Source organism: Sorghum bicolor, chromosome 6 (genome assembly GCF_000003195.3).
Source record: "Sorghum bicolor cultivar BTx623 chromosome 6, Sorghum_bicolor_NCBIv3, whole genome shotgun sequence".
NCBI lineage: Eukaryota > Viridiplantae > Streptophyta > Magnoliopsida > Poales > Poaceae > Sorghum > Sorghum bicolor.
In genome coordinates this window covers 8330579-8357487 of record NC_012875.2, presented here as the reverse complement: position 1 = coordinate 8357487, position 26909 = coordinate 8330579, and the positions used below count along the sequence as shown (strand labels likewise).

Genomic DNA, 26909 nt, shown 5'->3' with positions numbered 1-26909 from the left:
CGACCAATGGTCCTCCCACGTGACACTGGAGCACAGCAGCAAGCGGCTGAGTTACCGGACTTCTCCAAGGTGCGAGGCCTCCGACGCCTAGGACCTGGGCAATACACGATCACCTCACTCAGGCAGCAGCTGCTGGAGGAAAGACGTGGATGCTTCTACGCCGCCGAGCCGGACCCCGACTCTGAATCCGATAGCTACGACCCTACTAGGGAATGCTTCAACATCAACGGGGAGGTAGAAACCACCAACGAAACACAAGACACAGTCGCCGGCGGTCGAGCCCCTGTAGGAAGGGAGGACCCCAGGACGCCTGGGAACGACGGTCAAGTCAACCCCCTGCCGCAGGAAGACAAAGCCGCGCAACTTGCGCAATTACGGGGGCTCAGAGCAAAGCTCGATGAAGATCACGAGCGTCTTGTCGAGCTCGAGCTGGTCCTCGAGCAGGACCAACTATACCCACATGACGGAGGTGCCCGTAGACGGGCTCGAGAAGTACATCGATAGATCGTCGGGGACGGGGAGCCAGGACAACCCGTCAGCCGCTTCCCTCGAGCGGGCCAGAACGTCGTGGCGGCGACGATGCTGCTACGTAACATGCCTGAACCCTCGAACTCCCAAGCGCGGTGAATTCGAGATGAGGTCCAGACTCTGCTTCAAGTAGCGGGAGTTCAGCAGGCCGAGAGCTCGGCTTGTCGACGTCGAGGAGCAGCCACGAAAAGGCGTGACGAGCCGGTCCGAAACGAAAAGGAAGTATCAGTCCATCAGCAACTGCCCCCTCGAGGAAAGAGGACAGCGCCTGTCCCAAACCACCCCGTCGATAATCCATGGCAACACGACGCACGACACGACATCAACGAGTATCATCGCCGACGACATGGGGACGCAGAGGAGCACGGTTACAGCGCCCACCGCGGTGGGCGATACGACAGCAACGAGGACCGGATGGCCCCGGAACCACCGGGCCCACGCGTGTTCAGTAGAGCAATCCGCAGCACGCCACTGCCCAGCCCGTTTCGACCCCCGACTAACATTGATAAATACAACGGCGAAACCAAGCTTGAACTGTGGCTGGTGGACTTCCGGCTAGCGTGTCAGTTGGGAGGCGCCCGAGGGGATGATCGAGCCATCATCCGACAGTTGCTGCTTTTCCTCTACGACACCGCCCACAAATGGCTCGAAGAGCTCCCGGCCAACCAGGTCCACGATTGGGTCGACTTGGTCAGAGTATTCGAGGGCAACTTCAAGGGGACTTACATACGGCCCGGCAACTCGTGGGAACTCAGCAAGTGCAAACAGAAATCAGGAGAAACTCTCCGAGAGTACGCTCGACGCTTTTCGAAGCAGCGCACCGAGCTGCCACACATCCCAGACCACGACGTCATCCTGGCCTTTGTCTCGGGCACCACCAGCTGAGATTTGGTGCGGGAATTGGGATGGAATCGCCCTCAGACCGTCGACGAGCTAATGGACGTAGTGGCAAATTACGTTGCAGGGGAGGAAGCGGTCGACGCTTTCTTCAGCTACGAAAGAGGCAAAGGCAAGTCGCCGGCCGATGACGATGAGGGCCCCAGTCGAGGATCAAAGAAGAACAAGAAGAAGAAGAAAGCACGGCCGTTCCAATGGGAGGTCCTCGACGACGATCTCGTCGCCGCCGTGGATCGTAAAAGACCTCGAGGGCCCCCTAAGGGGGCAATCTTCGACAAGATGCTTAAGGAGCCTTGCCCTTATCATAAGGGAGGGGCAAACCACAAGCTCGAAGACTGCCGCATGCTGAAAAGACACTTCGACGGCTTGGGGTTTAAGAAGGACGACCAGAAGAAAGAAAGGAGCGGCTACAAGGGGGACGACAAAGAAGACGAGGGTTTGCTGACCGTCCACGACTGCTACATGATTTACGGTGGACCCTCGACACAGCTAACTGCAAGGCAGCGCAAGAGGGAGCACCGTGAGGTCATTGCGGCAACGATGGCGGTGCCCCAGTACCTCAACTGGTCAAACACCCCCATCACCTTCAATCAAGACGACCATCCCGACAAGGTAGTCGCCCCTGGCGTCTACCCACTCGTCCACGACCTCATCATCGTCAACGCCAGACTCTCGAAGGTGCTGATGGATGGCGGCAGCAGCCAGAACATCATCTACCTCGAGACCCTCGACCTCCTCGGCATCAAAAGGACGCAGCTCCAACCAAGAACGGGTGGCTTCCATGGTGTCGTGCCTGGAAAGAAGGCGTTGCTAGTAGGTCGAATCGACCTACCGGTTTGTTTCGGCACGGCAGCCAATTTGAGAAAGGAGGTTCTCACCTTTGAGGTGGTGGGATTTCGAGGCACGTACCACGCCATCATCAGGCGCCCGGGCTACGCCAAGTTCATGGCTATCCCCAACTACACCTACCTGAAGCTGAAGATGCCTGGGCCAAAGGGGGTCATCACCGTCAGCTCCTCCTACGAGCATGCGTACGAGTGCGATGTCGAGTGCGTCGAGTATGGAGAAGCTGTCGAGAGCTCCACTGAGCTTGCGTCGAAGCTCGAGGCCTTTGCCGCAGAAGCTCCCAAACCCAAGCGTCACGCGGGCAGCTTCGAGCCGGCAGAAGGCACGAAGAAGATCCCGCTCGACCCTAACGGCTCCGACAACAAGGTGCTGACGATCAGCGCCGTCCTCGACCCCAAATAGGAAGTCGTGCTCATCGACTTTCTCCGTGCGAACGTCGACATGTTTGCATGGAGTCCCTCGGACATGCTAGGCATACCGAGGGAAGTCACCGAGCACTCCTTGGAAATTCGAGCCGGTTCCAAGCCAGTGAAGCAGCGGCTGCGTCGCTTCGACGAGGAGAAGCGCAAGATCATTGGCGAGGAGATCCACAAGCTTTTGACGGCCGGATTCATCAAGGAGGTTCACCATCCCAACTGGTTAGCAAACCCTGTATTAGTTAAGAAAAAGAATGGGAAGATGAGGATGTGTGTTGATTACACGAGTTTAAATAAAGCATGTCCAAAAGTTCCTTTCCCTTTACCACACATCGATCAAATTGTTGACTCTACCGCGGGATGTGAAACCCTTTCTTTCCTTGATGCATACTCTGTTTTCCATCAAATAAAAATAAAAGAATCTCACTAGCTCGCGACATCTTTCATCACGCCATTTGGGACGTACTGTTATGTGACCATGCCGTTCGGGCTCCGAAACGCTGGGGCAACATACCAACGATACATGCTCCACGTGTTTGGCGAGCATATAGGGTCAACAGTCGAGGCATACGTCGACGACATTGTCGTCAAATCGAAGAAACGAGACGACCTGATTCAGAACCTCGAGATCGCTTTCGGTTGTCTACGCACCAACAAAATCAAGCTCAACCCCGAGAAGTGCGTCTTTGGCATGCCTCGAGGCATGCTCTTGGGATACATAGTCTCCCAGCGCGGCATCGAGGCCAATCCCGAAAAGGTCTTGGCCATTGCAAGGATGGGGCCGATTCAAGACGTCAAGGGGGTACAAAAGGTCACGGGGTGCTTGGCGGCGCTAAGCCGTTTCATCTCGAGGTTAGGGGAAAAGGGATTACCACTGTACCGGCTCTTGAAAAAGGCTGAGCATTTCTCGTGGACCCCTGAAGCCGAGGAGGCCCTCGATAGCCTGAAGAAAAGATTGACCTCTGCCCCGATCTTAGTTCCACCTCAGTCCGCAGAACCTCTGCTCCTGTACGTTGCTGCAACGACCCAGGTGGTCAGTGCGGCAGTGGTGGTCGAAAGACAGGAAGAAGGACATGTGCTGCCAGTCGAGAGGCCGGTCTACTTCATCAGCGAAGTGCTATCAGAAACCAAGGTACGGTACCCACAGATCCAGAAGCTAATCTATGCAGTGATCCTCGCTCGACGCAAGCTGCAACACTACTTCCTTGGCCACCCTATCACGGTGGTCTTGTCCTTCCCCTTGGGAGAGATCATCCGAAGTCAGGAGGCCACAGGAAGAATCGCCAAATGCTCGGTCGAGCTCATGAGTGAGACCCTCACTTATGCATCCCGTAAAGCCATCAAATCTCAAGCTCTAGCAGACTTTGTCGCGGAGTGGACGGACTCTCAGCTCCCCCCGACTCAAGTTCAAGCAGAGGTGTGGACGATGTACTTTGACGGATCTCTCATGAAGACGGGAGCTGGGGCAGGTCTGCTGTTCATCTCACCCCTCGGTGTCCATATGAGGTATGTCATTAGGATACACTTCGCTGCGTCTAACAACGTCGCAGAGTACGAGGCCCTTGTCAACGGGCTGAAGATCGCCATCGAGCTAGGAGTTCGACGCCTCGACGTTCGAGGCGACTCTCAGCTCGTCATCGATCAAGTAATGAAGGCCTCATGCTGCCATGATCCAAAGATGGAGGCATACTGCAAGGAGGTACGTTGACTTGAGGACAAATTCCACGGCCTCAAGCTCGCCCACATTGCCCGACGCTACAACGAGGCGGCCGACGAGCTTGCTAAGATAGCATTGACTCGAGGCACGGTCCCGCCCGACGCATTCTCGAGAGATCTGCATGAGCCATCCGTCGACTTGGGCTCGGGGGCTGACGTCGAAACCAACTCCCCTCATCCAACCAACGCTATCGAAGCCCTGCTAGCGGCAGCAGAAGTGATGGAAGTAGACCAGCGTCCCGGTCGACCGTTTGATTGGCGCACGCCGTTTCTCGATTGCCTGATTCGATGTGAGCTACCAGAAGACCGATCTGAGGCCCGCCGTATCGCTCGGCGGGCTAAATCGTACGTGATCTATGGCAAAAGCAACGAACTGTATCGACGAAGCCCGACTGGGATCCTGCAGCGCTGCATCACCATAGAAGAAGGCCGAAAGCTCCTCTAGGATCTGCACTCGGGGGCTTGCGGCCACCACGCTGCTCCACGGACCCTCGTAGGGAACGCCTTCCGACAAGGCTTCTACTAGCCAACGGCCGTAGCTGACGCCATAGAGCTCATACGCTCATGCCACAGGTGTCAATTCTATGCCAAGCAAACCCATCTTCCCGCTCATGCTCTCCAGATGATCCCCATCACGTGGCCATTTGCGGTATGGGGTCTCGACCTCGTAGGCCCTCTACAAAAAGTGGCAGGGGGATACACCCATTTGCTGGTGGCCATCGACAAATTCTCTAAATGGATCGAGGCTCGGCCCATCACAAACATCCGCTCTGAGCAGGCCGTCCTTTTCTTCACCGTCATCATCCACCGGTTTGGGATACCCAACGTCATCATAACCGACAACGGTACCCAGTTCACTGGCAAAAAGTTCTTGGACTTCTGTGACTGGCATCACATCCGTGTGGTCTGTAGTAGCTCATCCTCAAACTAACGGCCAGGTCGAGCGTGCCAACGGCATGATATTGCTGGGGCTCAAACCAAGAATCTACAACCGGTTGAAGAAATTCGGCAAGAAATGGGTCGAAGAGCTCTCTTCGGTCCTATGGAGTTTAAGGACGACGCCTAGCAGGGCCACGAAATATACCCCATTCTTCATGGTCTACGGTTCCGAGGCCGTGCTTCCAACAGATCTTGAGTATGGGTCACCTCGACTCAAGGCCTACAACGAGCAGATGAAAAAAGAGACTCGAGAGAACGTGGTCGACCAGCTCGAGGAAGCTCGAGACATGGCCCTCCTCAACTCCGCCAGGTACCAGCAGATGCTTCGACGCTACCACGACAAACACGTGCGCAAAAGGGATCTGAATGTCGGCGACCTCGTCCTACGACGGCGACAAAGCAACTAAGGATGCCACAAGCTGACTCCGCCATGGGAAGGCCCATACGTGGTGGCCGAGGTCCTGAAGCCAGGGACGTACAAGCTCGCGGACGAAAAAGGGGCAGATGCAAGAACAAGGACAGAAGGCGGAAGGAGCGACGGCAGGCAGACCCGAGGATATTTATAGACGGCAACCATCAACGGACAGATCCGGCGAATATGGTAACTCCCCTAATAAATACGCCGCCTAACGATCCTTATTTCTCTCACGGACAGGGCGCTACAAATTCCACGCTGGTACAGTGCGGCAACGGCTCCCGCCTGAAAAGGCGCGCCCAACAGGCGAATAAGCGAACCGCCGCGACCCCTTCCTTCCCCTGTAAGCTATGGTACCCATTCGTTACGATGAAAATCTCGAGAGGTCGCAGGCTGACCCACCGAATGGGTTCGACAGCCGATCTCGAGTACCGGAGTCAGGGATGCCCAGCGAGTGGTCGAAAAGCGAGGCCTGCCTCGAGAACTCGCTGGGGATGTCCAAGGTGAGGACGAGACGGTCGAGAGGAATCCCCACGAAGGGAGGCATCGAGCCGCTGGACTCTATCGAACGAGACCAGTAACCCCCGACCACGTCGACCTCGCTTTATGAGAACGCCTCTGGGCTACAGCTGACCCCCTCGAACGGAGCACAGGTTCTCACTTGAATTACCCGATAGGAGCTCAATCTGGGGTAAGTGACGCTCGCTCCGCCGGGAGTACGTCACGACCCCGACGCAAAACCCACTGATCGAAGCCTCTAGCTCCTCTTCCATGATGGACATCAAGAGCGTTTCCGTCAGATAAGGCAACATAACCCTCGAAGGAGTCAAAGACTCCTCCAAGGGCTCAGGGGCTACCCCCGCGGGGGTCGCTCGGGCGACCCCACGGAAACCCGACCGACAAGAAGAGCCTCTACTCAAGCGCAAAGCGCTCAAATAGAGACTCGGGGGCTACTGTCGAGGGTATCAGTAGGGGGTACCCTAACCAACGCATATAACGAGAGCACCCGTACACAAATCGAGGCCCCCGACTCGACGCCCCCCGATCGCATATATGATCGTCAAAACAAGACAACGACCATGGCCTCGAACACGGAAAGATCATCATGCGAATCAGCTAGGGCTCGACCGAGCGGTGATCGTCGAATACGGAAACTAGCTCGTGCGAATTGGCAGGCCTCGAGCGCAGAAGCGCCGCCCGCCGCCTGACGCGGGTACGGGAGCCAGGGCATTTAATGCGTCCTGTCGCGTTCCCACCTAACCCGACAGTCACGGGAAGCGTGATAGGGAGCAAGCCCCCATCCAATCACCCCTTTTTGCAGCCTTGTCCACCGGATGAGCATGAGCGTGATAGAGCGCAGCAAGGTGGACGGGACGTCTCGTCACGACCCCCTCGAGACGTCTAAAGTCAGCGCTCACGTCAGCAAGGCCTTGCGCGGTATCAAACCCACGAGCGAGCGTGTTTCTTCCTGAGAAGAGTCAGATGGCGAAAGGCAGCGCCTCAACCACCCCGGCGCCACTGAAGCCACGACGTACAGGCGTGCCCACGGTTGAGCCAATCCAGGACGACGCGCAAAAGCCGGATTCAGTGGCACGCGTAATCATCATCCAGGTACTGGGTAACAAGACAGCTCGAGGCCACGCCACTACGGAAGCCTCGAGTAGGTCAGCGCGCCATTCCTCTATCGACCCCTACTCTGTCACCTACACATGTAACCCAGGTCTCCCCTTGGAACTATAAAAGGGGAGGCTCACGAAAGGATAGGGGAGATGGACACGAACACAATACAAGAGATAGGTAGAAGAGCAACCATACTTCATCTCCATCTCACCATCCATACCAGCTTGTATTCACCCTGTACAAGCACTTAGGTGCAAGATAATAGAAACATCCCCCCCCGCTGGACGTAGGGCCTTCTCTTGCCCATACCAGGATAAATCTCTGTGTCTTTCTTGCATCACCATCTGGAAAAGGGAGCACGCGTACAACTTTTACTCGTTGGTGTGACCCCCCCGGGGGAAAAACACCGACATTCTTGTAATCTTAGTCTTAACCGATTAAGCTAGAAATACTCGTCTATTAGTCTTGATATATTATAAAAATGAATAGCCTTTCTAATGGTTAAGTAACTTTACTCTTTATCTCATAATTTTAAATATCATATTTATACTTCTAGTCCTCTCACCCATGATAGGAATGAACAATATGAACAATATCAATCTTATTGTGCCCAAGGTTAGAGTATAAATAAATTTCTAGTTTTGTTGGTGTTTTCCCACCAACAAAGTCCATGCACTTGATCTCTGCCTTGTCTTTATGAAAGTTTTCAACTAGTAGTAATGATACACATAAGATTGGCTTTGAGACACCTACAATCAAGAGCAACTCAAGGTACTCAATGAACCACTACAAGGAGAAGTGCAGTTTGAAGGACTAAAGATATTGAACCCTCGCCGTAAGGTAACATTGGTAGTTATCTATATCTACTTCCTTACATTGCATGAGTTAATTTCTCTTCAGTATGTTTACTTTTCTATATTGGCAATGGACAAAAATAACAAAAATAAATAGTCTTGCATTAGGCTACATTCATGCATCTGAAAAAAAATTAGTAAGCTTCATGTGAAACCCTTGTAGTGTAAAAGCTGTAGAAGTTCTCACTATGGTGGCCTATAGAATAAATATATATATCATGCATTTGCACTTTATGCATATAAACCCATAAAATCCAAAAAATATTAACTGAGCATCCTGCTACAATACTGCTGTCTTAAAAATACTTTGAAACCACCACAACACCCAGTCCTCCAAGAATGATAATCATTAACATTTTATCCTAATACCGTTCCACGAGTTTTGGTGTTTTGTGAGATCTTTTTGCAGGATGACTCCAAGAGCCAGCTTACCAAGGAATCTTCATCTTCATCACATGAAGTAGACCTTTCTAACATACAGCTGACCCCTGTATGAATGAAGTAACTTCGTGGGTGATGAGATTGAAGTATTCCATGCAACACTTGCTCTTATAAGCATGAGCTCCTCCATGAGGACCACTCAGCTTCAATGATCAACCATAAGCAAACATCTAGCTTGGGGGAGAACATCCCCTAGCTATCAGCATGGTTAGAAGCATGGGAGAAAGAGAATAAAATTGAAGAGCTGGAGCCAGAAAAGAGAGAAGCAAAAGAGACAGAAACAAGATGTAAGAAGGCACGTGACGCATCACCATGAAACAGGGAGTTGACTCAGGTTACCTCAGACGATGAACCCACTAAGTAAGTGTTCTCCTCTATTTAAGTCATGTTGGTAGATTTTAAATTCCATACCCTAGCCATAAGATTAGATTGGTAGTTATCTCTTTAAATGCATTTGTAATTTATTTAGTAGCATAATTTTGTTTACACACTAAAAGATATAAAAACAACAAAATATTTACTGCATTACTCATGGCATCACAAAGCCCCATGTGGATACCCTATGGTATTTTCTGAAGGAACATCTGCTGTGGTGGTATAAAATAAAAATGATAAAATTATATCATTCATATTTAAATTCCTGCATTGTAAATGTAAAATTCAAAAAGAAGAGAAAATTGAAATCCTATTTAAATTATACAACAATAAAACTAGCTCGTAAAGGAAATCAATTACTTTTTGGCTGATCGCTAACCCATTAACAAATTCGAGCCTCGAGTTTTGGTTTCTCTTTGTGGAGAGTATATAGACAGGAATAACATCTTAGCAAGGAGAGAGTCTATCAGTGCGCCCACTAAGTCCGCTACTAGTTAGCTCGCTCTGAAGAACGTCTACACCAAGTATTGCAACCATCTAGCTTGGGGGAGGAGCATCCCCTAGTTATCAGGTAATTATACCTAAGTGATTTTGAGTTTCTATAGTCACAAAATTACCAAAAATATGTGGGCACATAAAGGTCCACAAGTCATAGAGTCTTTTTGTGAGTTTATAATTAGTTAAGTGTTAGAGTCTGTTTAGAGTCAGTCTAAACTAGAGCTAAAAAAAATTGATTAACATAAAAATTTTATCTTGTAGATGACGAATAGTTGCTCTGTTATAATTCTATACAAGTACCTAGATTTCAACGGTAGATTCTCTCAAGTTTTGGACATGACTGTTTTAATTTGAAGGTTTACTCTGAACCTGGAACTTGTGGAGGCATAAGTTTGAGCTAAGTCTAGGTAGTTGGTTGATATAATCATTGAAAGTCGGAGCTTCTATTTATCTTATTCCTAGCATTACTAAGTCCTGGAGATTTATTTTGAAAACCTAAAATCCAACATGATGAGCTCTTGTATGACAAGTTTGGATTCCTACCAAAGCCATATATAATATACATCTAGAGTTAGTAAAACTTTTGCAGATTTATGTTGCTTGCTTTGCATTGAGTTTAGTCAACCTTTGTAGTATACCTTACAACAGTCTTGTCATGCTTTTAAAACTAAGATCACGTACACACTCCAGTTCACATATGCATTATTCTCCTACACTGGGAGTAAACACCAACATAAACTGAACCCATAGGACAACCTTTGTTTAATTGCTCTAAGTACTTATTGCTATCTCTCCAAATACCATATTGTAGTCAAAGGATGCATGTGGCTATGCAAAAGGAAAGTTATTGAAAAGAGAGAGAGAGAGAGAGAGAAGAAGAAGAAGAGAAGAAAAGGGAGTAAAAGATGGACAAGTGTCCCAATAATTAAAACAATGGGTACTAGAAGCCCGCCTCCCTGAATAAAAAAAAATAAGAATAAAGATAGCCCATGTCTTTCCTGAAAAGTTTCAATACAGAGTAATTCCCAAAGAAATAGAAATTAGCCACAAATACCACAAATGCACCTATCTGCCATATTCCATACACATCTTGGTTTGAATGTATGCCTTGATTCTCTATGGATCCATTAGGTGACTTCACAATACATGCATTGCAAGTATGCCTATCCTTGTTATTAGCACTCCTATAAGCTCCACCATATTTACCTTTAGCTATAGGAGGCATAGCATCATTAATGCCTCAAGAGAGAACCATAAATACCGCATACATTGAGAGACTTGAGGGTGTCATACAATTAAGCTCTGAGTTTTATTCTAAAAACTTATAAAAACTCTAGAATTATGGTTTTGCAAAGAGTTTGAGACATAGTGCTTGACCTGATTATTCTATCTTCTAATTGCTCAAGACTCGTGCAAAAGTTGTAAAGCCCCATGGTTAAGGGTAAAACGGGTAAGTTTGAAGATTAGAGCAGTTATTAACTAATCCGGAGGAGAATCTTTGTTTGGGAGCATGTGTACTTGGAAAGAATAAAAACATTGTAGCAACTCTTGATCCAAATACATATACTACTTGGGTTTGGTTTGCTAAGGGACTGGCAAAAGGTAAGCTTGGGGGAATTATTGACTGTCAATAACGTCAACTTTTATTAGAACTTTAAACCCAAAGGAGAACATGAAAACACACTATTCTAGGGTTTAAACTGACAATTTCCACAAGTTTTGCATATTCTATATTTTCTAGGGTATATTTCCAAAAAAGCTGAAAAGAGGGATTCAAGTGCATGTTTATCACAAAACTTATCCGCCATGAAAAAGATCACGAACGGGACGTGGGAAGACTCTCGAAGACACCGAAAGAAACCGGGGGCTATAGGCCGCTAGGTGGGGCCGACCGGTGCACGCCTGTTAGGGTTTTGGCCCCCCTTCTGGAATGTTCCTCCACCGCCTCCGAGGAGTCATCTTGGCCCTTGGTTAAGTCGGTTTGATCCTGCAGCGCACGTTGATCCCACCGGGCTATAAATAAAGGGGCAGACCCCCTGAAGGCATCAAGTCATTTGGAGATCCATTCATCAAGAGCCGTCTCTAGTTCATCAGAGCCTCTCTAGTTCATAGTTTTAGCCTAGTTAGATTAGAAGTAGAAGAGTTCTAGTTCTTCAGCGGGATCCGAAGACCCTGGCGTGTGTCTAGAGCACGGAGCTCGGTATAGCTCTAGTACCTTTCTCTTATTGTATTCAATATTATAATTCAAGCAACATTGTTCCTCATCTCTTATATATTCTTAATTGCAATAGTCATTGTCTACATTGGTTATATGTCTAGGATAGTTGATTTGATCTTATTGAATCCATGTAATTGCTCGTATAGCGTTTACCCAATCAATTGGTGGGTAGATGGTAGACAATATGTAGACGTGGTGTCTAGATATCTTTTCTATCTGCGAGGGCACCCTGATGTGCCAGGTCGTGTGGTAGTCCACGTAGGTGATAGCTACATTGGTTCCTCTATAGTCCACCCCCCGTACGTAGGACTAGCTTGGGCGCGGTCGCAAAGGAGGTGATGGTTGCATCTTAAAACCCTCATTAGTTGATGCCTCTTTGCATGTGATTACGATATAGGGTTGACTTAACAATGATTTCTAGATGTAATTTCACTAATTAGAGTTATTCATTGACATAGTTATAGAATTACCTTAGTATTTATTCATGAGTTTATCCATTGGCTAGCAATTACTTTGACTAGAAGAGCTCTGATATTTATCTATTTATGATGACTGATCATTATTTATCTTATATTCTTTATGAAGTGACTTATCCCTATTATGAGTAGGATTATAGTTCGGGTTATCGTTCACACCAATAGTATAAGTTATAGTTATAAGTCCTACATATAGACCTTCCCTGTGGATACGATATTTAAAACCCCCTAGGTAAAATGTGACATTGGTACGATATCTGTGTGCTTGCGGATAATCTTACTTAAATCTTATTTAAAGGAATGCAGTTAATTTATACCAACAAGTTGTCACCTGCATTGACTACCACAAGACCCGGCACATCAGGGTGCCTCCATAGGTACACAATATATCTAGACACCATGTCTACATAATGTGCACCACCTAACTCACTCGAGTACTGAATCAGGTGCTTTACGATCATATAATGATAATCATCATAAACCACATCTATATCTATGCAACTAGAATAAACTAAGAACTGAATAAGTAGCAATATAGTAAAGTAGAGCAAAGTCATAATGAAATACAAGATAATATTACCAATTTCTAGAAGACAGATCTAGAATCCCGAGCGGAGCGCTCGATCGCTACTTGAATCTTGATAGACGCCTATACTAAGAACTTAAAGAACAAGAGCTTTACTTCTAATCTCTAGAAACCCTAACTTCTGACTACTCTTGACAAATGAAGCAAGAGAAATGAATTGGTTCCCTTCTAAAGGGGGGTCTGCCTCTTTATTTATAGCCTGGTGGAGTGCACGTGCGCCGCAGGATCAAACCAACTTAACCAAGGGTCAGAATACATTGTAGGAGGTGGTGGAGGAAGCTTCCGGAAGGGGACACCCAAACCCTAACCCTAGGGGCCGAATGGCGCCATGGTGGGTCTGGCTAACCCCACCTGGTGGCCTCTGCCGGTCCCGCTGCTTCGGGTGTCTTCTAGAGCCTTCCTGACCTTGTTGGCGGTGTTGTTGCGTCACGGATAAGTTTCGTGGCAGATTTTCACTCTAATCCTTCTTTTTAGTCTTTTCTGGATAATTCTCTAAAAATTAGACAATTCAACAAAACTCGTAGAATTTGTGAGATATAACCCCTATGGTTCTATTATTGCTTCTTTTTAAGTGATAGTTGACGGTATAGAATTGGCAATTATTGAGCATCAACAATACCCCCAAGCTAAGTCTTTGCTAGTCCCTTTGCGAAGTTGACTTGAAATAGGGTTTCTCATGTTTAACCAACAAATACTTCAGCATTGAATTTAAAATTCTTCTCCGGATTATAATTCATCGATCTATCTTTCAAACTTATCCTTATTCCTTTCAACGTGGGGCTTTTCAACTTTAACTAAATCTTAGGTGATTGAAAGATAGAATAAGCAAGCAAGCACTGTATATATTTTATTCTTCGTTCATGCATTACTCCAGAGGTTTTATTCATTATTTGGAAAACCATGAGAGTCTACTAATAAGATCGCAGTGGACTACTAAGCTATACATCATGACTGAATGTGCTAGTGATTAAATTATATTTTCAAACTCTTATGCAGTATTATCTCTTTTCTGTCTTTTGAGAAATGTGGGCTATCTCCCCAATGGATACTTTTTGTACCCATTTTTTTCTCTCAGGCGGGTGTCTTTACAACCCTTGTTTTACTCTCTTTCTTTTAATTTGGCACATACCCTTTTTGTCTGGCACCTTTTGGGCTTATACTTCTCTAGTATGGTATCTTTTAATTTTATAGCCCACACTCTCTTGTAGACTTCTAAGAGAGAATTTGTTACATAGAGTAAAACCCTTTTTGTGCTTGTGGATTTAATCATGAACGCATAACAAAATAGCCTACTCAAATCATATTAGCAAGATGAATTATCATATTGCTTGATTTAATTCTTGCAAAATATCTGGAGCTTAGCTATCACTCAGAACGAAACATATACTAGCTCAAACCTTTTTATATCATATCTGCCAATTAGTTAGACTGAATCACAAGTTTTATGCTACCCATAGATATCAGGTTTCAGAATAAATTATCCAGGTAGATAAACTTCATATAATTCAAAGGAGAATTTTAAGTTCTAGTACTAAGTAATTGCAGATTTTAGTTGCTCTCTCTCTCTCTTTTGAATAAGTCAGTAAAGTACAAAATTAAAGGCAAATCAACTTACTCTAATTTAATGATAGAATTTAAATACTGAAAAGTAAATACCGGAATAAATACTAAAGATAAATGATATAATATATACAGAGGTGAAAAGGTTCTCACCTTGTGGGGGCTCTCCCCCAAGCTGCATGTTGCTGAGCTCAATAATATGGTGGAGGTGGTGGTGGGTACCCCATCTGGTCTATTAGGTACTCCAACCCAGTCTACATGTGCTGTTGTCCATGGTATAGCTGTCTGAACTGCTGGTCCGCCTGGTGCTGCCACTGTTCCTGCTGCCCGAAACCTATCATCAATATGATTTTGCCACTGCTCGTGTCGGTGCAAAGTGTCGTTTATCATCTGCTGTCCCTGCTGAAGGTTAGTGAAATGCATGGACATGGCCGGGTAATCGTTAATGGGAGTCTCGAAGTGCTGTTCAGGTGGCAGCATGTAGTCATTTGCCGGTGGTGCATGGAACGGATACAGTCCACTAGTGTAGTCCGTATTTATATACACAGAAAATGATGCATGACCTCTCTAAAAATATTGTCCGGTGTTGTCTGGCTCCTGTGTGGGGAATGTTCCCCATCCTGTGGATGTACAAGACTCTCCTTGCTGATATGTGGCTTGGTCCTCCCATCCTGAGTGGGTGGACCACGGCTGATGTGGCTCATGTGAAGCACCTGGATCATCAAAGTTAATGTAATGAAAATAAGCTAGACCCGATGGTGTGGGGTCAGTCCTAGTGTATGCAGTCCTGGGCACTCTGCTGATGCGTGCTGATGGATACTTACTAATGTTAGTGCTTTCCAGAAAAGTAAAACTATCGACAGAATAAATTGCTAGTTCCCGGTTAGGCAGGTCGTACTCATTACGGTATTTCCTATAAATCATGATTACTTTATTATCACGTCATTTTAGCATATGAGAACAAAAGAAAAAAATCATATCCAATAACTCTACCGACATCAGGAACAAATGTGAGTATAGCTTTTGACAGTAAATCTAAGCTCGTAGCTAAACGTGTGATCCAAGATGTGAAAGAAATACTATACTTTCTCATGGAAGGCATGGTTTTCCAGTAGCTCAACATTAGTTTCACAGGTGATGCTTTTCTCTTTTTAATCATGATGTACAATAAATGCAGCTCATCCTGTCTGATGGTGTTTAATTCCTCTCTAGGAAAGAAAGTAAAACCTAGCGATTTAAGCATACATCTCAGTGTAGGATGGTGGACTTCCTTAGTGGTATATTTTTGTTTACGCTCGGGTTTCTTAGCAGTGATGTTCTCCCAAAAAACATCTTTATTAAAATCTCTAACATCAGCTATATTCACTACACACTGCTCCGAAAATCCTAATGCTATACTAAAGGTTTTCCATGTGAGAGTGAACAATTTGTTGAACATCCTAAATAGAACATTATCATCATCGAAGTCTAGGGAGCTAATAAATTCTATAGTGAGTAACTTGCTACCCTGTTTAGTGATTTCCCATGCATCTTCCCATCCAATCATTCTAAAAATAAGCTCAAACTCAGAATCCATTCCGGTTTCATGGAGCAAAGCATTATCCAGTATTGGGGTATGAGTAAACTCTTTTGTTTTTACCACATTAAATATCTCAACTTGAGGCCTAAGTGGTAATGAAATTTGATTAAGGTCCGTTAATTCATACCTCTCTTCCCGTTGGGAAGAGGATGACGGGGTGTGATACTTGGGAGGATCGATGTCCATTCCAAAACCAGCAAACGAAGGTACTTAAGATGATGAACAGCTTCGGGTGTTGCGGAAGGAGAGTGGTCTCCTGATGCTCCTGAGTGCACCTCCAACTTTTCAATTCATCTTGCCTAAAGAACACGAAGAACAAAGCAAGAACAACAAGAAGATGAGAACTCAAAGATTAGTGAAACAAGAGAGAGAGGAGAGGAGGTTTCCACTTGATGATCTTGCTCCACACTCTCTCCTAATTTTTTCTCACTTATTTCCCTTAGCAAACGATGATTATTTGTGGGTGTTGAATTTTCAAAGTTGAAAAAGAGCAAAGGTAGAGCTCTCTGGACTTGGGATGAGTGAGTGAGGGAGTAAGAGAAGGATGTGACGAGGAGGAGAAAGGGGGGCGCCAGCTAGCAAGGGTGTGGGGCCGGCTGGCCCCACCATGGCCCCTTTGGCCCTCTACTTTGGACAGGATGAGAACATGCATGTGTGGAGTGTTCTGGTCCATGTGTGTCCTCCCCCACGGTTGAATAAGTGAGTGGAGTGGGAAAAGAGTAAAGGACATGCATGTGATTAAAGAAAATGGAGTGTAGTGATAATTGGTGGGTGGTGATGTGATGTGAAATGACTTGATGTGATATGTGTGAGTCCCACATGTCTCCCGTGTTTCTACCGTATAATGACATGAGGATGAAAACTAAATTACTTCTGTAAATCTATGAAAAAATAGAATTCTAATGATAGTATTTTTATAATTTTCCGCCACCACAGTAAATTTCACTGACGGAGATTTTAAGCTCCATTAGTTCTAATTTCATGGGGCTTAGGTTTTAGGTATGCTTATGTTTAGTTTTCTTAATAATGCAATTTGTACAAAAAATAAATATGCTATTTAATGCGAGAATTTAAATTACTGATAACTACCGAGTTACCTCCCGGCGAAGGTTCAGGATTTTTAAGTCCACTAACTTGGACTTCTCCAGTTGAATTATTCTTTATGATTGATCTCCGCTATCGGAGATGTTGATGCATCTTGTTCTTCTTGATCCTTCAGAGTCTTGCATTGCTCGGGTCGCTCTTCTTGCCCATTAATGGTGAATATTATATCTCCAGCTCCAATGTTGATGGTTGCATTTGCAGTGTTTAGGAATGGTCACCCAAGGATAAGAGGTATCTTCCTCTCTTCCTGCATGTCAAGTACCATAAAATCTACAGGAACAAAAAAGTCACGGATTTTTACCAGAATATTTTCTGCTATCCCTACAGGGTAGCGGACTGATTGGTCACCTAGTTGCAAGCACATTGTTGTTGGAGTGAGCGTGGAGTAGTCGAGTTTGTCGAAGACCATCTTGGGCATGACGCTGACGCTTGCTCCAAGATCACATAAGGTGTTCTCGAATATCTGGTTGCCTACAGAGCAATCTATAGTCGGACATCCTAGGTCCTTCTTCTTAATGGGAGAAGAATGTAGGATTGCCTCACTACATTGATGAGGACATCACTCCTTTGAATGCACAAGATAATCCTCTGCTGGACATTCAAGGTCCAATCACAAGAGCTCGCGCACGACAATTAAATTTATTGGTGAGCTCGTTACTAAGTAAGTCTTTGTATGATTTCGAGAATAAATTACTACCTAATGATTATATTGTGTTTAGAAATCATGGAGAGGACCAAGGGATACATAAGGGTGGCTTGGAGGCCAGGAGAACCAACAAGGGCGCCCAAGTCAAGGAGGAGGCCCAAACCGAGTCGACTTCGAGCCTCTTTTGGAGTCCAGGACCAGCGAGGAGTAAAACGAACACCGAGGACGCACCCGGACTCCGTTTTCGATGTTCTACCCATGGTTGAAAAGATAATTTCATAAAGAAACCAGTGGCGTTATTTTGAGGTCCAAATTCCTTCTGAGTCATCGGGAACCTTCGAAACAAGTTAGCATCCAGAATCCGTTCCGGTGCTACGTCACCATTTTTGTGCCGTTGGGCCATGTATCGTTGTTGAGCCCATTAGGGGGGCACGTCCAGGGGTGGCGACGACCCTTAGACCTTTATATATATCCGCTGCCACTCTCGTTAGGTTTTGGGTTTTGCTTAGATTATTCTGTCAAGAGCAGTTTTGCTGTTTCATCGATTTGTGAGACCCCAACTTGTGAGATTAATCTTTTATCTGCAAATTGGTTGCATTCTTCCTTGTTCTTGCTTGTGTTCTTTGATTCGCAGGCAAAGGACTTAGCCTTCTTGGTGAGGTCAACCATGCAGCGTCGGTTGATAACCAGAGGAGACGTGGTGCTGCGATTGCGGGGTTTCGGATCGTGTTGTTCGAAAGCCGGATCGATTTGTGTCTCGTTTCCACCAAATCGAGAGTTCTAGAACCTTTTGGAAGATCAGGTCACTCTTGTTCTCATCAAGTGGTATTCAAAGCTTCAGGTATACCATTAGGTTCACATCTATCCTTAGTTTCGAGTGTTCTTGTGTCGTCCCGTAAGTCCAGTGTCATATTGTTTTCCTGTCCTACAACCCTTCCACGCCATAGCCTTTGTATATTTCAGTTTCACAGTCCATAGTGTTGAGTTTGTGTCCTGGTCGAGGTCTTGTTGCTGGTTACGTCTTGTTAGAGTCTAGTTTGTGTGTTTTTCCCCAGCGTTTCCATCACTTTCTAGCCACCCCCGCAAATTTTTTCCACTGCCGGACCGTTTTGTCCTCTCATTCGGAGTCCGTTCGTAAAACAGCTATAACTTGGGCATACGAACTCCGACTTCGACGTTCCATATATCAAAATTGATCAGACAAAAATTTCAAATCTTTCTGTCCCCGCCACGAGCGGGATCAACAATTTTAGAATCCCCAAATTCACCTCCAAAGTTTGTGTTTTCATCTCCTGAAGTTTTTTTTACATTTTTCACAATCTTTAGAAAATTCCACAGGCCACGTCTTTCACTTGTTTAAGCTCAAATTTTTTGTGGTTACTTCTTTAGTGCTCCTAAGTAAAATAAAAATATCAAAAAAATAAAAAGAAAAAGTTGAAATTTCGCAAAAAGACAACAACCCAAAAAACAAAAAAAAAGAGAGGGGCAATATAGGAACAGTATCTAGAGGAGCACACAGAGAAGGGCAAAGAGAGTTGTCTTAGCGTGTATTGTTTTGTGCCTTCTTTCTATTGCTCCTGCTATCCATGATAATAGTTTCTCCACCTTGTTGATCATCACACACCTAGTACTTGGAACATATAAGGCTGGCAACAAGAACAAGCAATTGGGACTATAATTCAGTATTACTATTTGTTTCTTATTTGTGTTCCACATATATATGTTTGTCTCTTTGTGTGCCTTCCAAGCTCCACAGATTCTTCTTGACAGCAAAGGTTTCCATCCCTGCAATTGCGGTTCCACATCTTTCAAGTATCCTTTGCTTTGCTGGTAAGAACACCGGTAAGAACTTGGTAAGGTGTTTCCTTTTGCTGTCATTTTTGAGCGGCACCACTTCACCTTCGTAGTACGATTATTAGGGATAACCTTCACTATTTGTTCCTGTTTTTGTGTCTACAATGTCAGATGACAGGCTGCCCAAAGACTTCAATGAGTGCGTTAGCCAAGAGCAGCTACAAGCTATTGTACAACAAGCTAATAAGGACATGGAGGAGACAGTCATCAAGGCTGTTACTCAGGCGATACTTGAGCTCAAGCATGCTAACTAGTTGGAGAGGTTGGATAGACGGATATCTGACCTCACTGACAGGGTAGCTACTTTGGAAGTCCGTCCCGCTCCTCCTCCTAACAATGATATCAATGGAAGTGATAACAATGACCTTGACGTGTATGATGCTAATGGTAATCTTAATAATACGGCGACAATGCAAAACAGACTTAGGCGTCATCTTCAGATTAACACCCAAGGTATGGGTGAGGCTTGACACAACCAAGGCCATCGAGGTAACCGTAATCGAGCTCCTGATGATCCTTATGCTAAGGTTAAGTATACTATACCTTCCTTTGATGGACATTATGATGCTGAGGCTATCGGAGATGTTGATGCATCTTGTTCTTCTTGATCCTTCAGAGTCTTGCATTGCTCGGGTCGCTCTTCTTGCCCATTAATGGTGAATATTATATCTCCAGCTCCAATGTTGATGGTTGCATTTGCAGTGTTTAGGAATGGTCACCCAAGGATAAGAGGTATCTTCCTCTCTTCCTGCATGTCAAGTACCATAAAATCTACAGGAACAAAAAAGTCACGGATTTTTACCAGAATATTTTCTGCTATCCCTACAGGGTAGCGGACTGATTGGTCACCTAGTTGCAAGCACATTGTTGTTGGAGTGAGCGTGGAGTAGTCGAGTTTGTCGAAGACCATCTTGGGCATGACGCTGACGCTTGCTCCAAGATCACATAAGGTGTTCTCGAATATCTGGTTGCCTACAGAGCAATCTATAGTCGGACATCCTAGGTCCTTCTTCTTAATGGGAGAAGAATGTAGGATTGCCTCACTACATTGATGAGGACATCACTCCTTTGAATGCACAAGATAATCCTCTGCTGGACATTCAAGGTCCAATCACAAGAGCTCGCGCACGACAATTAAATTTATTGGTGAGCTCGTTACTAAGTAAGTCTTTGTATGATTTCGAGAATAAATTACTACCTAATGATTATATTGTGTTTAGAAATCATGGAGAGGACCAAGGGATACATAAGGGTGGCTTGGAGGCCAGGAGAACCAACAAGGGCGCCCAAGTCAAGGAGGAGGCCCAAACCGAGTCGACTTCGAGCCTCTTTTGGAGTCCAGGACCAGCGAGGAGTAAAACGAACACCGAGGACGCACCCGGACTCCGTTTTCGATGTTCTACCCATGGTTGAAAAGATAATTTCATAAAGAAACCAGTGGCGTTATTTTGAGGTCCAAATTCCTTCTGAGTCATCGGGAACCTTCGAAACAAGTTAGCATCCAGAATCCGTTCCGGTGCTACGTCACCATTTTTGTGCCGTTGGGCCATGTATCGTTGTTGAGCCCATTAGGGGGGCACGTCCAGGGGTGGCGACGACCCTTAGACCTTTATATATATCCGCTGCCACTCTCGTTAGGTTTTGGGTTTTGCTTAGATTATTCTGTCAAGAGCAGTTTTGCTGTTTCATCGATTTGTGAGACCCCAACTTGTGAGATTAATCTTTTATCTGCAAATTGGTTGCATTCTTCCTTGTTCTTGCTTGTGTTCTTTGATTCGCAGGCAAAGGACTTAGCCTTCTTGGTGAGGTCAACCATGCAGCGTCGGTTGATAACCAGAGGAGACGTGGTGCTGCGATTGCGGGGTTTCGGATCGTGTTGTTCGAAAGCCGGATCGATTTGTGTCTCGTTTCCACCAAATCGAGAGTTCCAGAACCTTTCGGAAAATCAGGTCACTCTTGTTCTCATCAAGTGGTAATCAAAGCTTCAGGTATACCATTAGGTTCACATCTATCCTTAGTTTCGAGTGTTCTTGTGTCGTCCCGTAAGTCCAGTGTCATATTGTTTTCCTGTCCTACAACCCTTCCACGCCATAGCCTTTGTATATTTCAGTTTCACAGTCCGTAGTGTTGAGTTTGTGTCCTGGTCGAGGTCTTGTTGCTGGTTACGTCTTGTTAGAGTCTAGTTTGTGTGTTTTTCCCCAGCGTTTCCATCACTTTCTAGCTACCCCCGCAAATTTTTTCCACTGCCGGACCGTTTTGTCCTCTCATTCGGAGTCCGTTCGTAAAACAGCTATAACTTGGGCATACGAACTCCGACTTCGACGTTCCATATATCAAAATTGATCAGACAAAAATTTCAAATCTGTCTGTCCCCGCCACGAGCGGGATCAACAATTTTAGAATCCCCAAATTCACCTCCAAAGTTTGTGTTTGCATCTCCTGAAGTTTTTTTTACATTTTTCACAATCTTTAGAAAATTCCACAGGCCACGTCTTTCACTTGTTTAAGCTCAAATTTTTTGTGGTTACTTCTTTAGTGCTCCTAAGTAAAATAAAAATATCAAAAAAATAAAAAGAAAAAGTTGAAATTTCGCAAAAAGACAACAACCCAAAAAACAAAAAAAAAGAGAGGGGCAATATAGGAACAGTATCTAGAGGAGCACACAGAGAAGGGCAAAGAGAGTTGTCTTAGCGTGTATTGTTTTGTGCCTTCTTTCTATTGCTCCTGCTATCCATGATAATAGTTTCTCCACCTTGTTGATCATCACACACCTAGTACTTGGAACATATAAGGCTGGCAACAAGAACAAGCAATTGGGACTATAATTCAGTATTACTATTTGTTTCTTATTTGTGTTCCACATATATATGTTTGTCTCTTTGTGTGCCTTCCAAGCTCCACAGATTCTTCTTGACAGCAAAGGTTTCCATCCCTGCAATTGCGGTTCCACATCTTTCAAGTATCCTTTGCCTTGCTGGTAAGAACACCGGTAAGAACTTGGTAAGGTGTTTCCTTTTGCTGTCATTTTTGAGCGGCACCACTTCACCTTCGTAGTACGATTATTAGGGATAACCTTCACTATTTGTTCCTATTTTTGTGTCTACAATGTCAGATGACAGGCTGCCCAAAGACTTCAATGAGTGCGTTAGCCAAGAGCAGCTACAAGCTATTGTACAACAAGCTAATAAGGACATGGAGGAGACAGTCATCAAGGCTGTTACTCAGGCGATACTTGAGCTCAAGCATGCTAACTAGTTGGAGAGGTTGGATAGACGGATATCTGACCTCACTGACAGGGTAGCTACTTTGGAAGTCCGTCCCGCTCCTCCTCCTAACAATGATATCAATGGAAGTGATAACAATGACCTTGACGTGTATGATGCTAATGGTAATCTTAATAATACGGCGACAATGCAAAACAGACTTAGGCGTCATCTTCAGATTAACACCCAAGGTATGGGTGAGGCTTGACACAACCAAGGCCATCGAGGTAACCGTAATCGAGCTCCTGATGATCCTTATGCTAAGGTTAAGTATACTATACCTTCCTTTGATGGACATTATGATGCTGAGGCATATCCTGATTGGGAGATGATGATAGAACAAAAATTTAGTGCCCATCAAGACCTGAGGAACATAGAGTTAGACAAGCCACCAATGAGTTTAAAGATTTTGTTATTATTTGGTGGACTGCTTTAGCATCGGATGGTAATGCACCGCATTCATGGGTAGAGCTTAAGGTTGCTATGCGTGATAGATTTGTTCCTTCATCTTACCATAGAGATCTGCGTAAAAAATTAATGCATTTAGAGCAGGGAGATAAATCTATGCAGGATTACTATGGTGAGCTTCAGAAGGGTTTGATGTGTTGTAGTGTAGTAGAGGGACCCAAGGATTCTATTTGTCGATTTTATTTGGGGTTGAGACTAGAAATTTAGGATATTGTTGATTATAAAGAATTTAATAATGTCAACTATTCAGTGCCAACGAAAAGTGCCTCCTCTATTGCTTCTACAAGATGCACCTCAACCATTCAGTGCCGCCACTACCAAGGATACGGTCGTATTCAGAAGGATTGCCCCAGTCAGCGGGCATACATTGCTACAGAAGATGGATACATTAGCACATCTGATGTTGAGGGAGATGATGAAGATGAACCAGTTGTGCAAGAGAGCGATGAAGTTGTGGGAAGTGATGACACCATGACCTACATGAGTATCATTTTGCAACGGGCGCTTAGCAGAAAGGTCCAACAACCAGAGAAGCTGCAAAGCCATAATTTGTTCCACATTTTCTTTGTCATCAACAATCGTCGTGCACGTGTCATCATTGATGGAGGTAGTTTCAATAATTTGGTGAGTTTGGATTTGGTCAAGAATCTTGGCTTGACCACACATCAACACCCCCATCCATATAACCTGTAGTGGTTTAATGATGCTGGAAAAGCTAAGGTAACACAAACTTGCAGGGTTTCTTTTTCCATAGGGTCATATTTTGATTATGGTAATTGAGATGTGGTACCTATCAAAGCTTGTTCACTTTTATTGGTGTTGACGGGAAATAAGACCAAGTTCTATATACTCCAAAGCCCGTCAACAATCCTCGATTGAAGGAAGATAAGCATCACATGAACATATTTATCACTAATAAAGTTCCACTTGTACTCATAGCTTGTTCAATGCAGGTGTTGATATTTGGTAACGCAATTAGAAAATGATCCGCAAGCGCACGGATATCGGTGAGCATTTCACCCGGGAGGTTATCCAGAGTTATCGTATTTATATTTTTACCACTGGGAGAAAGGGTGCATCTGACTAACCAAATCTATTGCTACTACCCCTTTAGGCTACAAAGAATGTCTCTCGATGTGAGTGATGTATAGAGAAGACTGCAACCGTAGTCTCGTTCTAACCTTGGTAAGGATGATCTACTGTTCTATTGGGGAGGCTCACGGAATCTAGACAACACAAAGGATGTTCGACCCGCACCTATAAACCTACCCGTCTGCTAACGAGATGTGATCTGCAAAGGTGACTCGGAAATGTCACGTTCCTCGCTACTACCACGGTCCAGCTAGTCAGGGGATATCTATGAGTACCCTAGCCTAAACACCACGTTTACGCTAACAAGTGATTACTCTAATACTCAACCGGAAGAGGATTAAAGTAAACTCATAAACCAAAGAACAATAAAACAAGAACTTACTAGAATTAGAAGTCGAATTACTGAAGAATCTTAGAAGCAAGCCTCGGGTTAGGAGACTTGATCCCGTAGGTACAACTCGGAGTAGACACCGACAGGCCGGCCTTCCTCCGATCCACACCTCCACTCTATGTCTCTCAATCTAGTAGAAACTAGAAGATCTATTTCTACTTTACATTGGATGCTAAGCCTAAAAAGAAATATTATTTAGAGAAGAGGTTTTCCTTCGAGGGCACCCCTCAATCTCTATGATAATTTCTTCTCCTCCAGGGGCCAAAGGGGGTCTCCTTATATAGTCCTCCCCTTCTATGCGTTTTTGGGTCGATAAGCGAGGTGGTACAATGTTATTCTGAATCCAATAGGTCGGTGGAACGTCGTGTGCGAAGAGAGTCCGGAACGGAGTCCAGAGGGGGGCGGGCGCCCAGGTCCTCAGGGCGGGCGCCCTGGGCCTGGCCCCTTTCGGGCTCCGCTTCCTTCCCGTGGCTTCTGGAGTCTTCTAGATGGTAGAAAATTGCGCGGTGGGTTGATATCTCTATGTAATCCCGACACGTGGGCCTTTCTTACTTATTTCCTGATAACCCCCTGCAGAAATAGACAAACACCAAAACTCGTGGAATTCTGTTAGATAAAACCCTAAGTCTAGATGTTGATTTCATTTGGATCCTTTTCTTTGTTTATTTGATAATTAAATTTGATACTTAAGGACCGTCAACAAACTCCCCCAAGCTTACCTCTTGCTCGTCCCTGAGCAAGGATGAACTCAGGAGTTTCTGCAGTGGTTTCATTTCTTAGAAGTACACACGCATTTAAGCAAGATCTCATCTCTGAGTTAGAATAAACTGTTAAGACTTAAAACTTACTTACTTTACCTACACCATAGGACTTGTAACCGTCACTTCTGTCTTGAGTGGTTAAAAGATAGAACAGTCTAGCCAAGTGCCATGTCTCTTATTCTTGATCAGCTATAGCTCTGGGTTTTTTTTGCAGATTTTCAAATAAAACTCAGAAATTCCTTGTATGATTCTCTCAGGTCTCTCTTTTGTGGTATTTTTGGATCCTTACCAAGGCAGTGATGGTATATGCCTTCTCTCAAAGTATGTAGTATTTGTGGTATGAGGCATAGTGATATTGCCTTCTCTCTCACCCTATTCTAATAAGGTTTTGATATCTGGAGCTCATAGGTGGGAGATAAAGTATACATACTTACAAGACATTTATTGCATAGTCAAATCATGGATCCAAAGAAACAAATCAATAAGCCAAATCAAGATGTGCATGTGTGGCGAATGAATGGTGTATGGTGATGATGGTGATAACAATGGTAGTGGAAGTCTAATTCTACTTTGCTCTTTGAGGGGATACATACCTTCCTTGCTTTTGAAACTTTATGAGGAGAATGAGATGCTCTTGTTTTTCTTTTCTTTCGAGGTTCCGAGCACTTGCTCCTTTTTATTTCCTCGTATCTTTTATTTTCTTTTTCTCTCTTTTTTTTCAGAGCATTCATCTCTTGAGACAATATAGCAAGTGGGTAGTAACAAGATAACTTGAGCATTTATTTCACAAGGGGAAACAGAAATATTTTTGGTTATTCTCTTCCGGATTAGGAGTAGAATACTTTTGGGTGTTTTTGGAGATGGAAATGAGTGGATATATGTGGATGGTACTTCCGGAGTAGAAGTAGCATGTATGAGTGAACGTGCAAGTGAATCTTGATTTAACCACATGACAAGCTCCTAAGGGTCTACACAGCTTGACCACACTCAATGCTCATAAGCAGTAAAAAGTAAATATGTGGCTCAAAGTCTAGCAAGTATGTATATATGGCTGTGGTAGGAATTTAAACTCTCATCATATAGGAACTCATCATGTGTTATTTTAAAGATTTTTAAAGATAAAATTCTCCAGAATTCTAGCATCTCTAGGAACAGATAAACAGCAGCTCAACCTTCCCATATCGTATCCGTTAACAACTTAGACTTCAGATCAAGTTTTCATCCCACAAGTTTAGGTCCAGAGCAAGCCTTAAATTATAATAGTTATATCTAAACTTGAGAGAGAACTTCAAATTTGCAAATTAGGCAGAGCAACTATTCATCATATCCATGCTTAAGTTTTATTAGATACAGATTAGCATAGCCA

General features: G+C 44.9%; 1 long non-coding RNA gene across 1 annotated transcript; it reads right to left on the bottom strand.

The window, feature by feature from the left end:
• On the bottom strand, window positions 12862–16473 carry LOC110436603. The gene is made up of 3 exons (XR_002454408.1): window positions 16092–16473; window positions 14539–15098; window positions 12862–13305 (listed from the first exon to the last, which is right to left on the bottom strand). It is a non-coding gene; the product is annotated as an uncharacterized LOC110436603 (long non-coding RNA).